The 12,561-nt window shown below is 28.2% G+C and overlaps 1 long non-coding RNA gene across 3 annotated transcripts; it reads right to left on the bottom strand.

Annotated features, from left to right (window-relative positions):
* Positions 1-4,372: 4,372 nt before the first annotated feature.
* Positions 4,373-12,321, bottom strand: LOC147814870 (uncharacterized). Of its 3 annotated transcripts, XR_015431315.1 has the most exons (5): positions 12,043-12,321; positions 10,301-10,330; positions 8,904-8,937; positions 8,231-8,275; positions 4,373-4,539 (listed from the first exon to the last, which is right to left on the bottom strand). It is a non-coding gene; the product is annotated as an uncharacterized LOC147814870 (long non-coding RNA). The 3 variants fall into 3 exon arrangements; XR_015431316.1 differs by lacking the exon at positions 10,301-10,330 and having other exon boundaries at positions 12,043-12,283; XR_015431317.1 differs by lacking the exon at positions 10,301-10,330 and having other exon boundaries at positions 11,632-12,254.
* Positions 12,322-12,561: the final 240 nt, after the last annotated feature.

Consider the following 12,561-nt stretch of genomic DNA (forward strand, 5'->3'; position numbering starts at 1 on the left):
TAATGTAAGAACAAATGATCTCACGTAAGTACGTTTTCCGAGTTTCAGTTCTTTATATTTCCCAAAGTCCCCATAAAAACCGCGAATAAAAGACCGATCCTGGAGAAATGGTTCCGATACAGCTATCTCCAGAAATAACTGTTCTCCAGTTCTTAAATTGTAGGAAAATATCGAAAGCAAAAGCTTCGTTGCGTGACCACATCGATCAAAGGTTCACGCTTTTTGAACACGCGAATCTTGGGCGAAGGCCAAAGTCCTTTTTCTTCAAAGAAACTTCCAGATGGTGTCTCATCCACAAGTTTCCTGCCATCAATGAATCACTTTTAAGGACACAAAAAGAAATAAAACTTGAAATCTTGCCGAACAGGAGCTTTAAAAAGTGTCCTTTTCGATGTGGTACTTTTTTGACCTATGTTTTCCGAACTTCGATATCAATCGAAGAATTATAAACGTATTTAGAGTTATGCTTCTTTTGGTTTTTAATAGCTCTAAAAACGGCGACTAATAGTGCAGCACTATTGTTTTTAACAAATTTAACACTATCATACTTTTTGTTTTTTCTGAGTAATTCAACTTTAATGAGCCAATTTAATCTAAAGCTTCTGATATTTTTTAAAATGACATTTTTAGTCTATTTTTTGTCGTAATATACAAGTTTAAAAAAATTATCTACAGCAAGGAGACTTCTAAATGTTGCGGCAAGTTTCTAGGGGAGTTGGGGCACATTATCAGAATTAATATTGCATAGAAACCCATGCCCGGAAATGTAGTTGTACGCGGACAGAGCCTCTTCCCAATAATGACCTGTTCATAGAACATGAACCAATTCATTTTAAGGAAACGCACCTAGCGGCGTATGATCCCATTTCTGGGCAATTTTAATCTTGATGATGTCCCCTAACTCCCCTGGAAGTTTATTGCAACATTTAAGTGACCACTTGTTGTATATAATGTTTTTTAACTTGTATTTTTGAAGAAAAAGTAGTATACGAATATTATGAAAAAGGAAAGAAAAAGCTAAGCTTGGAGAGAGAAATATATATAGCAGATTTAAAATCAGCAATGTAAATTATTCAAGATACCTTAAGAAATCTCATGTAAGAGAGAAAAAAATTGTTCTCCAGTGTTATCGTAAATCAAATCGTTAAAACATCTATATTTTTAATTTTTTTAAAATTTATTTTTAAGATAAAAATTCTCCCTTTTACATACTATTCAAATCACTTTGGTATCTTAAACGTTTAATTTTTTTATACATTAACTAATCTTTTTATTATGCGAAAAATAAAATTACCTACTATCTAGCACATTCCTTTAATCTTTGATTTAGTTTAAATAACAAATTATCTCACACATGGTTGTAACTTTTTTGTCTTAAATATCATATTCTGTCGTATATTATGCACACACGCGTTTAACCATTTTTTGATATCAAAAAGTGTTTTTTTATTTCAAAAACAATTAAAGAGTATTCATTTTGTAACAAAATAAACAGAAAAAAGGAAATAAATTGCTTTGAAAACTTCAAGATCATCAGAAAATTTGCGAAGCAAACATTTTTTTTTCAATTTAATGATCTTTATAAAAATAGTTTTTTTAAAAATTCCCTCTGGCTTTATCTAACTAAACTTTGAAATTTATACATCTTAAAATCAAAGCGTTAAACTTGCAATAATACTCTAATTACATACTTATAAACGTATAAAACAAAAATATATTTTTCTATCAAACGATAATTTTCTATAACGAACGCTTACTTCAACTTCGATTTTTCTCAATTCTTTTTATCTTTACGATAGTCTGCTATTTTTAATGAAAAGGTATAACACAGATGCAAGAAACTAAAGAACAACTCAACTCTTCTTCGACCGCTACAGCTACTAATTATCTTCGTTTCCATATCATCTTTCATATCTTAAAAGCTATTTCTTTTTCTTACGAGAGCGAGAAAAAGAACTAAGAAAAAAAGAATTCAAGAAATCTGAAGAAAGCATTTCCCAAAGAACATGGCGGTTGTGGGTGTTTATCGATTTCAGGGAACTAACAATAGCGGTAGAAGGGCGTTAACGCCCCTGTATAACAAAGAATTTTTATGCGAATAAAACATTAGCTTAATATTTTACTGACAGAGCGGTTATTAATTTGAGCGGCGCAGTCGGCAAGACGCCCTCTTTTACTTCACTGGTTAATTAAGTACCACATCTTTAGAGAACGAATTATCACGATTACTGAAAGTGATGATTAAAACAATTTTTCCCTCGTGTTTCTGATTTAAGATAAAAACAAAACTTGCAACGATTTCGAAATTTGAGCTTATTAGTGGAGAAAGTTATCACAAAAGCTTTTGAAGTCTAAAGTTTGAATTAAAAACTAAAACCGACATTGCAAAATTTATTTATTTGCGGAAACGCTTCAAATTTCATGTTTTCTGTTTCTTTTTCATAGAGTATAAATAGATTTTAAAAATAATTAAAAATAAATTTTGTTTTAAAAGCAAGTCGAAAATTTGCTAGCGCAGAATTAAAAGCTGAAAAGATTTCTCACTCAGATATTTACTTCAGTTAGTTTATTCTATAACTACCACACAGTTAATGTGTATTTTTAGCATTCGTGTATAAACGAAATAAAAAGGGCCCGGAAACGGAAAAACTAATAAAACTTTATTAAAACTTCCAAAGTTGCGTACTAAAGATGCAGACATTATTTTTCAGTGTACAGTGCGCCAATGGAAAAAAAATCGGTCCTCCTGAATAACTTTTGATCTAATGATCGGATTCTCACGTTCTAGGACGCAATCTTAATGGCTCAAGGGGATGAACTTAATTACGTAAATTAATAATAGCAGACGATATTTTAGGTCACGAAATCATACACGAAAACGTAATTTTTTTGAATAAACATACCTCTTTTTTCAGCGGATTCGGATTTCTGATCTCCAAAATATAGGGGATAGCTGCAATTTGGAATATCTCGTATTTCGCCATATCTCGAGAACTTTAAAAGAAAGTTGAAAATTTTATAATTAAAAAATTTGTTCATCCAAAAATAATTACATGCAAATAATACATTTTAGTAAATATTTCTTAATTTTCAATATTTTTTTTACAAATAGAGAGAAAAATGTTGAATTTTGGGGTATACAGTTTATGCATCACTTCAAAGTATGTAATTTTACGTAACAAATTACAAAAATTGAACGAAATCATTTGAATAGGAGAGAAATCAAATTTTAAATATTTGGTTTTTTTTAAAATTCAATTTCTTAAGATCTATTCAACTGATTTCCCTCAAATTTTGTATTTTCCACGTAAAATTATATCCTTTAAAAATGATGCAAAAATTTGCATATCTTACAATTCAAAATTTTTCGATTAATATTAACCCAGCAAAAACAAATCTGTAGGTCCAGCTCCACAAAACTGCTGTTTGCCACCAGCTAAAGCGACGGGTCTGTGCCGGCAAAAGTCACTTTCAACTGTACTAAAGTGAATGGCTGGCCTTCTGTCGAGCCAACAATACCGGCCTATCGATGGCCGGTAGTACCTAACCCAGCAGTTACTGTCTAAAACGCGCTGGGTGAGTGATTGCCCGACATTTTCCAGTAGAGGGTAATCAATGAATCAATAATTGAGGGCCAGCAATTTATATACACCCAGCAGCATCCCTTTAGTTTATAGAGGTTTACGAGAGGTCATTGACCTAGTTACAGGAGTAATTAAAACCCACAGACCTAAATTTTATTTAATTCAATTAGCTAAATAAATATCTAGCTATCTAATACATTTCTGAATAAATTATTAATATATGAACTAAGAAAATATTTCTAGGTTAATTTTTTCATTTAAATTGTTTTATGCAAAGAATATTTTTTTACACAGTTCAACCCCTTAGTCCTAAAGATTTGCTGTGCACAATCTATGCTTCCACTTATCAATACATTTTTAAACTAGGTAAACATATGTAATAATCTTTTCTTTACAGTGATATTCTACTTAAAAGCAGAATAATAAAACTGCTGTCCAGAATTATGAAAATTCTGTATCTCACAAGTAATTTTTCAAGTTTTATATGTCTATAATAGCTTGTAGTCAGTATATATATGTTTTAAAATAAAAGCTGTGTTCTTAAGGAATCTAGTGATACTATTGTACCCTATACAAAAATAAATACAACCTACAGCCGATAATATTAAGAGGCTGTCCAGAGATGATCATTTAGTGCGATACTGATCATGAATTCATGTTTTACTGATTATATTTAGTCTTGCAGCAAATTTAACAAAAAATAGGTGTATTGGACAAAAATGTACTAATGTAGCCAGTCATGTAATGAATTGAATGTACCCTGAAATTAGTTAAATGAATAATCAACATTGTCTCTTGCAAACATTTTATTATACAAAGACATATAAATACAAAGACATAACCTTAATCAATACAAATATTACACAAATTTCAATTTAATTTTAAAAATAAAAACAACAGAGAAATCATATCTTTGTCTACATAGAATCACTTGGAATAGCACAGAAGAGTTCTCCTGAAAGAGAGGATAATAAAATAAAAATTATGCAAATCGTATATTTTAAAAACATAAGTATTTTTGTGAAAATGAGCTTTTAAAACTAAAATTTCTATCGAAAAGTTTTTGCTTTTATCATTTCATTGATAAATTTTGACTCATCACATTAGTCTTCAAATTAGTAACACCATGCAAAACATACACCTGTCTTATAATTTAGAAAGATTTTGAACATAAAATTCCTTTCTGAATGAAATTATTGAATATTGACTCACGAACCCATTAAGATTGACAACTAGTACATGAAAATCTAACTGTTAAATGAAAAGTTATTCAGGGTGTTTAATTTTGTGCTCACCTTTTCTCAGAAAATATTTAATTTTAAAAAACATGCAGTTTTTTCTTCATTAATTTTATGGTGCTCAATTTTATTGCATTTAATATTTAAAACAATTATGATATTCTAATGTAAATTATTGTTTCAAGGAAAGGTATAGAAGAAAAATTACTTTTAAATATATATTACTTACATGCACGAATGTATCAATAGTATTTCTTTTTCGCTTTACTTTTATGATTAAATTTTTAATTGTATACCCTTGACAAAAAAAATTTCAAAATTTACAACATTTTTCATATTAAAATAGGCATCAAAACAATAATATGTATTGAATTGAAACCAGAATTGAAACCATATGAAAAAAGGTTGCTCAAAATTTGCTAGTTAAAAAGGCAGATAATTTTACAATTCTGTAATAACTTTATAAATCAATAAATTCTTAAATTACTTTAATGGTGATGCTTTGTGAAATTAATGTTTTCCTCATATAAAAAACACAAGAACTAGATAAGAATAACGACAGATTTGACCAATGTCACGATTTCCGTAATGTCTTTATATAACTGGTATAGATGTAAGACAAAAAATGAAAAGTTTACATAAATATTAATAACATTGTTTACATCTCTGATGAAATTTCTTTTCTTCAAATTTTTTTATTAATTTAGTTCCTTCTTTTAACAAAAAATATTTGTTAAATACTCCATTACTATGCCTAGGAATAAAAAAGGGAAAGGTGCTTCCTAAAAAAAAAAAGGGTACACAGAGTTTTTAAAGGGCTTTTAATTAACACCGTAAATAGTTAACAAAATGTGTACTATTATGTAACAGCTGAATTCGATTCTTAACGACTGTAAAATTACCATCCTATACCTACTATTTTACATGTATATTTCAAAAAGTAGTTCTCACCCATTATCAAAATGAGAAAAATTTGTAGCTTACAAAGAAAAAAAAACATGCTAATAGAAAAAAATATTGTTAAACTTGAAGGCTTTTTCCATAATTTAAACTATTAACTAATAAACGATTAACTAAAAATAAATATTGAAAGGTACATATTTTTTAAAAAAAATATTCATTTCAAATTTTTTTAAAAAATCTTTTAATAAACTTATTGATACTAAAAAAATCTTTTAAAAATTTAACCAGTTGAGAATTAACAAAGTAAATATTTGTAATGGTATCTGAATCAAACTTATTAACACGAATAATTTTAAAAGTGTGTAATCATCATTTACACATTAAATTTTTTAAAAGGAATATTATCAGACAGTGTCGTCAAAGGGCAGTGAGGACGGTTGGCCCTTCTCGAGGAGGTACACTGCATTTTTATTTGATACAGAAAAATTAGTTGTCATTTTCTGTAGATTAGAATAGCAGGAGTTGCACATTAACCACTTTCAACATATACTTTTCGAATTCTAGCAAATAAACTCTGTAATAGGATACACACATTATGGGCCACAAATAAAAAGAAACAAAACTTATTTAAATCTAATGAATAATTCAGAGAAAAATTAGACTGAAAACATTTAAACCTGTTTGATTGCCCAAGGACAGGAGCGTTACAATGGGCGTTTCCTTATTATAGACTTTCCCCCCCCCCCTTTTTTTTTTAAATTGCAGGCATTGGGGGGTTGTCCCATTGGCCACAGGAATGCCAGAACTACTACTTTCTTCTCGTTACCCAGTGGGCACCTGTGGTGAAGCAGGGTCGCCCACGTCACACAACCACAACCCGTTTATAGGGCGGAAAGTTAAAAAAGAATCTTTAAAAACTTCAACATTTCAATATGCAATTAAACTGGTTCTGATGTTTTTCATCTCGTTTAACTCATAAAATCGTAAGATTTCTATAATCTTTTTGCTTCTGTCGCACTTAAATGTTAGTTTAGAGATTCCTAATGTGTTTACATTTTAAACTTCTGTTTCAAGAAAACTTTTTTGTTTTTAAAAAGGTAGGTGTATATATTTTTGCCAAATAAAAATATTTTGTACTATTGAAGAATAGATAAATAAGTGAAATGCAGGTGTTATTAACATTATTTCTTAGTTACCATAAATTAAATTTACTTACACATTTTATTAAGAATTTTTTAACTTTTACGGGGCATTTTATTTGCTTGGACTAAAAAATTGTTCTTATCGCAAAAATTTTTTCTACCAAATAATGTCTTAGAAGGCATTCAATATTGTACAGGTTAGTTTCAAGATGCTTCAAATCAGTACTTTGTCGTTACTTTTTTTTTTTCTCTTTAACCTACACGTTTTTAAGCTATGTTAACAAGGTAGGTTTTTAAATATGATTGTGTTTTCACAATCAAAATCTTACTGTACTTAATAAAATTTTTAAAAAAATATTTTATATACATCAATAAAATTTATAAATATAACACTTTTTTTCATTGAATAGGGAAGTGAACGATTAAAATGAAAATTAATAACCATTATTAAAATATAAAACTACATACAGTGACCAATCACTTCTGCGCCACCTCTTTTATGTGCCTTTTGCATATATACAAAGGTTTTCAAAGGCCCTTGATCATTATATAGGAAAATAATAATAATTATAATTCTTTATGCATCATTCAGAAAATAAATATTTCAATTCAGCACACAATTTTTTTTTAAAAGTCTAAAATTGTGATTTTATTTTTTGTTTAAATAGAAAAAAATAATCCCATTTTTTAGAAAAAGTTTTCAGTTTAAAGCAAATAAACAATCTTCGTTACAGATAAAAGGAAATAAGTTACTGGATCTAGTAATACAGTTCATTTTTCTTCCCTATGGGATTTTTTTCACCTTTATTGTTTCTAGGAAGACATTTTTTTATATGAATTTGAATAAGGTGTCTTATCTATCACACCACCCACATTGAAACCACCATATATACCACCCATATGCTTTCAAAATTTATCTAGCAGTGTCTTTCCCACCACCAATTAAAACGTTAGTTTTTGGTCAAGGAATGTAAAGCTATAGCGATTACTATTACTCAGTTTACGCAAAAACAGAGATGACAAAAACATTACTCGAAATCATTAAAAACAATTAGAAGGTTTAGCCGCTATTCACGACTATTTGTAGTTTTATTCAGCTATTGAAACTTTTCTATCTAGCTTTTCTTATTTGTATGAACTTACTGTTTTTAAAATCTTATGGACTTTTTCTCTTGGTCCCAAAGACTGAAGCATAATGAGAATTCACTGTATTTTATAAATGAATTCGCTTAATACATTAAAATGTCCCTAATCCTTCTTTAAAATCATAATTCAAATAATAATAATTAAAATAATACTTCTCAAAATAATAAATTATTTGCACATCAAAGATTCTGCAGATGATAAAAGTAATAAAACTTACAGAAATTCATGGTGGACTGGCACAGGTTTACCAACATTTGAAGAGCTAAAAGGGAAAAAAAAGGGTCTTATTTTTATGTAAATATTAACTTGAGATATACAGTAAAAATTTTTTTCAGTAAACTTTTAGCAGAAATTTAAAAAACATTATACAACGGACACCCAGAAAGATTAAGTAAAAATTAGAATAATATTTTTTAGAAATTTGAATGAGAAAAATAACTTGCAGGCTACGAAATTTTATTAACAGAATCGTCATCAATAAAACAACAAAATTTTCTAAGTTCGCCTCTAGGATCACAAAATATAAGGTCAGCGTTTAAAATCTTCCAAAGAGTTAATTGAAATTTATTTTTTTATTTCCACTTAAAGATTCTCCACAAAAAATTATTGTAAATTTAGCTTTCGCTGAATCTGAAGCTTTTCTTATGTGCATGAACTTACTGTTTTTAAAATCTTATACACTTTTTCTCTTGGTCCCAAAAACTGATGCATAAGGGAGAATTCACTGCACTTTATAAATAAATTTGCTTTATACATTAAAATGTCCCTAATTCTTCTTTAAAATCATAATTCAAGTAATAATAATTAAAATACTACTTCTCAAAGTACCTAATATTAAATTAATTATGTACATCCAAGATTCTGCATATGATAAAAGTTAAAAAACTTACTGAAATTCATGGTGGACTGGCACAGGTTGAAAAGCTAAAAGGAAAAAAAAGGTCATATTTTTATGTAAATATTACCTTGTATACAGTAAAAATATTTTACGGTAAACTCTTAGCAGAAATTTAAAAAGTATTACCCAATGGACACCCAGAAAGATTAAATAAAAATTAAAATATTTTTTAGAAATTAGAATGAGAAAAATTACTTGTAGGCCAGGAAATTTAGAATAAGAAAAATAACTTTTCGACCAGGAAATTTTATTAACAGAATTGTCAACAATAAAAAAAAACACAAAATATAAGGTTAGCATTGAAAATCTTCAGAGCATTGAAGAGTTAGCATTGAAAGAGTTAATTGAAATTTATTTTTTTATTCCCACTAATAGATTCTCGGCAAAAAATTATTGTAAATTTAGCTTTTGCTGAATCTGAAGCTTTTCTTATTTGCATGAACTTACTGTTTTTTAAATCTTATACGCTTTTTCTCTTGGTCCCAAAGACTGGTGCATAAGTGAGAATTCACTGTACTTTATAAATGAATTCGCTTAATACATTAAAATGTCCTTAATCCTTCTTTAAAATCATAATTCAAATAATAATTAAAATATTACTTCTCTAAATAATATTAAATTATTTATGCAGATGATGAAAAAAAAAATAAGTTAATTGATAAATCATTTTAACTATTAATAAATTTAAAAATTTGTATCAGGGGAATTGGTTGGTAATAGTTGCTTTTCTCAATTTAATTTATGTAAAATAGAACAGTTTCACATAAAAGTCATTTTTGAAATTTAATTTATTTTGAAAATAACTTTTCAAATTGATTATAATCAAATTTTTGTCGTTTCCATATGGTTCGCCCCCTAGTACAATAATTTAAAATATGTGCGTTTAAACCCTCACTTTGCTGTGGTCAGACTGACAGGCAAACAACAACTATTTTGCTCAAGCCAAAACAGATTATGAAAATAAAATAAGAAAATTATCAATAAAAAAAAGCGGCTAGATTTTTTCGTTAAGCCGTGTTTCAAACTACTCGTAAATTTACGTTTAAATTAGTGTTCAATGGAATCTAATATTAAAGCATATTGTGTCTAATAAACTATTATTAATAATTATATTAGTCTAGCACTTCCATACAAAGCTCAATATAAGGATTTGATATTTAGTTTAAGAAAAAAAAATTCCTTTAAGTGATAAGATGTAAGTTGTCAATGGAATAAGAGTTGAATTTGGAGCACTTCAGCTACTTGGAAAGTGAAGTTGATGAGAACAGAGACGCAGTACTTCACTCAGTTGGAAAATAGTAGAAATTTCAATTGCAAGTTACCATTGTTACAAACATGAAAGCGAGATAATTCAATAAATAATAAATAATATTAAGTAATAAAACTTACAGAAATTCATGGAGGACTGGCACAGGTTTTCTAACATTTAAAGAGGTAAAAGAAAAAAAAAGGTCTTACTTTCATGTGAATATTAACTTGAGATATACAGTAAAAAAAATTTCGCTTAACTTTCAGCAAAAATTTAAAAAGCATTACACAACGGGCACTCAAAACGTTTGAATGAAAATTAGAATAATATTTTTCAGAAATTAGAATGAGAAAAATAACTTGTAGGTCAGGAAATTTTCTTAACAGAATTGTCAACAATAAAACAACAAAATTTTCTAAGTTCGGCTCTAGGATCACAAAATATAAGGTTAGCATTGAAAATCTTTCAAGGAGTTAATTGAAAAACTTTTATTTCCACTGAAAGATTCTCTGCAAAAAATTATTATAAATTTAGCTTTCAGTGATTTGGAAGCAGTTATAACTTGTCTTCTCAATAGAATACAAGTTAAATTTGAAGCACCTCGGCTACTTCGAAAGTGGTCAAACATCCTTTTAAGAAGTTGTACTTGTAAATAAAATGGTATTATATTCTGTCTATAGCGGTCAGGAAATGATTGTAATTTAAATTGTCAACAAGTACAGAGCTCCTGTAGATTTTAGTACTCTAACTAGTCGAAAAGTAGAAATTTTGATCGCATGTTACCAATACGAGTGCGAGTTCATTAAATTAATAATAAACACAGCAAGAAATAAGAAAACCTATAGAAATTCATGGAGAGCGTTAACAGGTTTTCTAACATTTTTAAAACTAATAGAAAAAGAGTTGTTTGTTATTTTTATTGAGTATGAATTTTGTTTTCATATTGTATTGAACTTTTATATATTTTTGTAATCCCTATAAAAATCGGGCATTATTTTATATGAATATTAACTTGAAATTCACAATAAAAACATTATTCACTTAACTCTTAACAAAAATTATGAAGTAACTTAACATTGATTTCAAAATATAAAAGAATTTTGTAATATTTTTTTTTTGTATAAGTGGGGTTAGCCAATATACAATTAAGTATGAGCAACTGCGTGCTAAAAAACTTTCCATAATCTATATTTTTTTTAGGTTGTTTAAGAATTCACAGCACGATTCTTCGCAATTATTTATATTAACATGTACAAATAAATTTTTCATCTTAATTTAAACTATTTAGTATAAATTATTAAACCTTTACCTATTTTTACACTTGAATTTAGCTCAAAAATTTCATTAAAATGAAATACATATAACAGAAACAATTTTTAATATTACTAACAGCAATTAGTTAACTAAAATCTAAATATTATTTAACATAAAGAAATAAGTTTTAATGAAAATTCTTGATTATTATACAAACCTATTTTCATAATATACTTAGATAAACCTGATTTATATCATATGCTACAACATATTATGAATTGCACTTAAAGAGTCATCATACAACAGAATTTATATTTGTTTTTGGCGTGCTACTGCTCGATTGTCGCTAAAAATTTGGCGGCGATCTTGGTGTTGATAAAACATTTGTCTGTACATTTTCATTGAATTAAATTTAATATTTTTTATTATTCTATCTTAGAAAGGTGTTAATTATGATGTATTAATTGAATAAAGATGATTGCCAATCTAAAACATAGCGCCAAAACAGCACTTCAAACGCGGTTCTTTGTAAACCGAAATCTGCACGTCGTAAACATATTTGAACAATAGTAAATCAAAAATGATTAAAATAATAACTTCAATGTAATAGAAAAAAATAAAACCTTACCTTTTTTGAAAATTATAAGAATCCAACGTGCTTCTTTTTCTAAACAATAAATTCACAGTTACAGTCGTTACTCGCTCGACCGCTTCACTGGCGGCAGCAGACAACTTTAACTTGGTGGCCCATTGGGTAGATTCAGACTGACGGGATGCGGGTGTTTGTAATGTACAGGCCCAACACTTCCTACAATGTTGGCAAAAGTTCATAGGGTGGCCCAGTAATCAACCCAGCTGACAGTAATATGCACCTTCACTTTTCAATCAGTACCGTCAGTAATTTCGAAGATGGCCAGAACTTATGTTTTTGCTGGGAAATAAATAACAAATATTTGCTAAAATGTATTTTTTGCCTGTAATTATTTTTGATTAAAATTTTTTATAATTGTGTGCAAATTTTTTTTAATTCACTAAAAAAGTTCTCGAGATATGGTGAAATAGGCAAAAGGTTAAATTAACATTAAGGGGTTCAAACTTTGCTCCACTGTCTTGTTGGGGCCATATTTCCCTTATTGGGGTAACTTCT

Source organism: Parasteatoda tepidariorum, chromosome 2 (assembly GCF_982258835.1).
Source record: "Parasteatoda tepidariorum strain Cologne lab strain chromosome 2, Ptep-v5.0, whole genome shotgun sequence".
In the NCBI taxonomy this organism is placed as follows: Eukaryota; Metazoa; Arthropoda; class Arachnida; order Araneae; family Theridiidae; genus Parasteatoda; species Parasteatoda tepidariorum.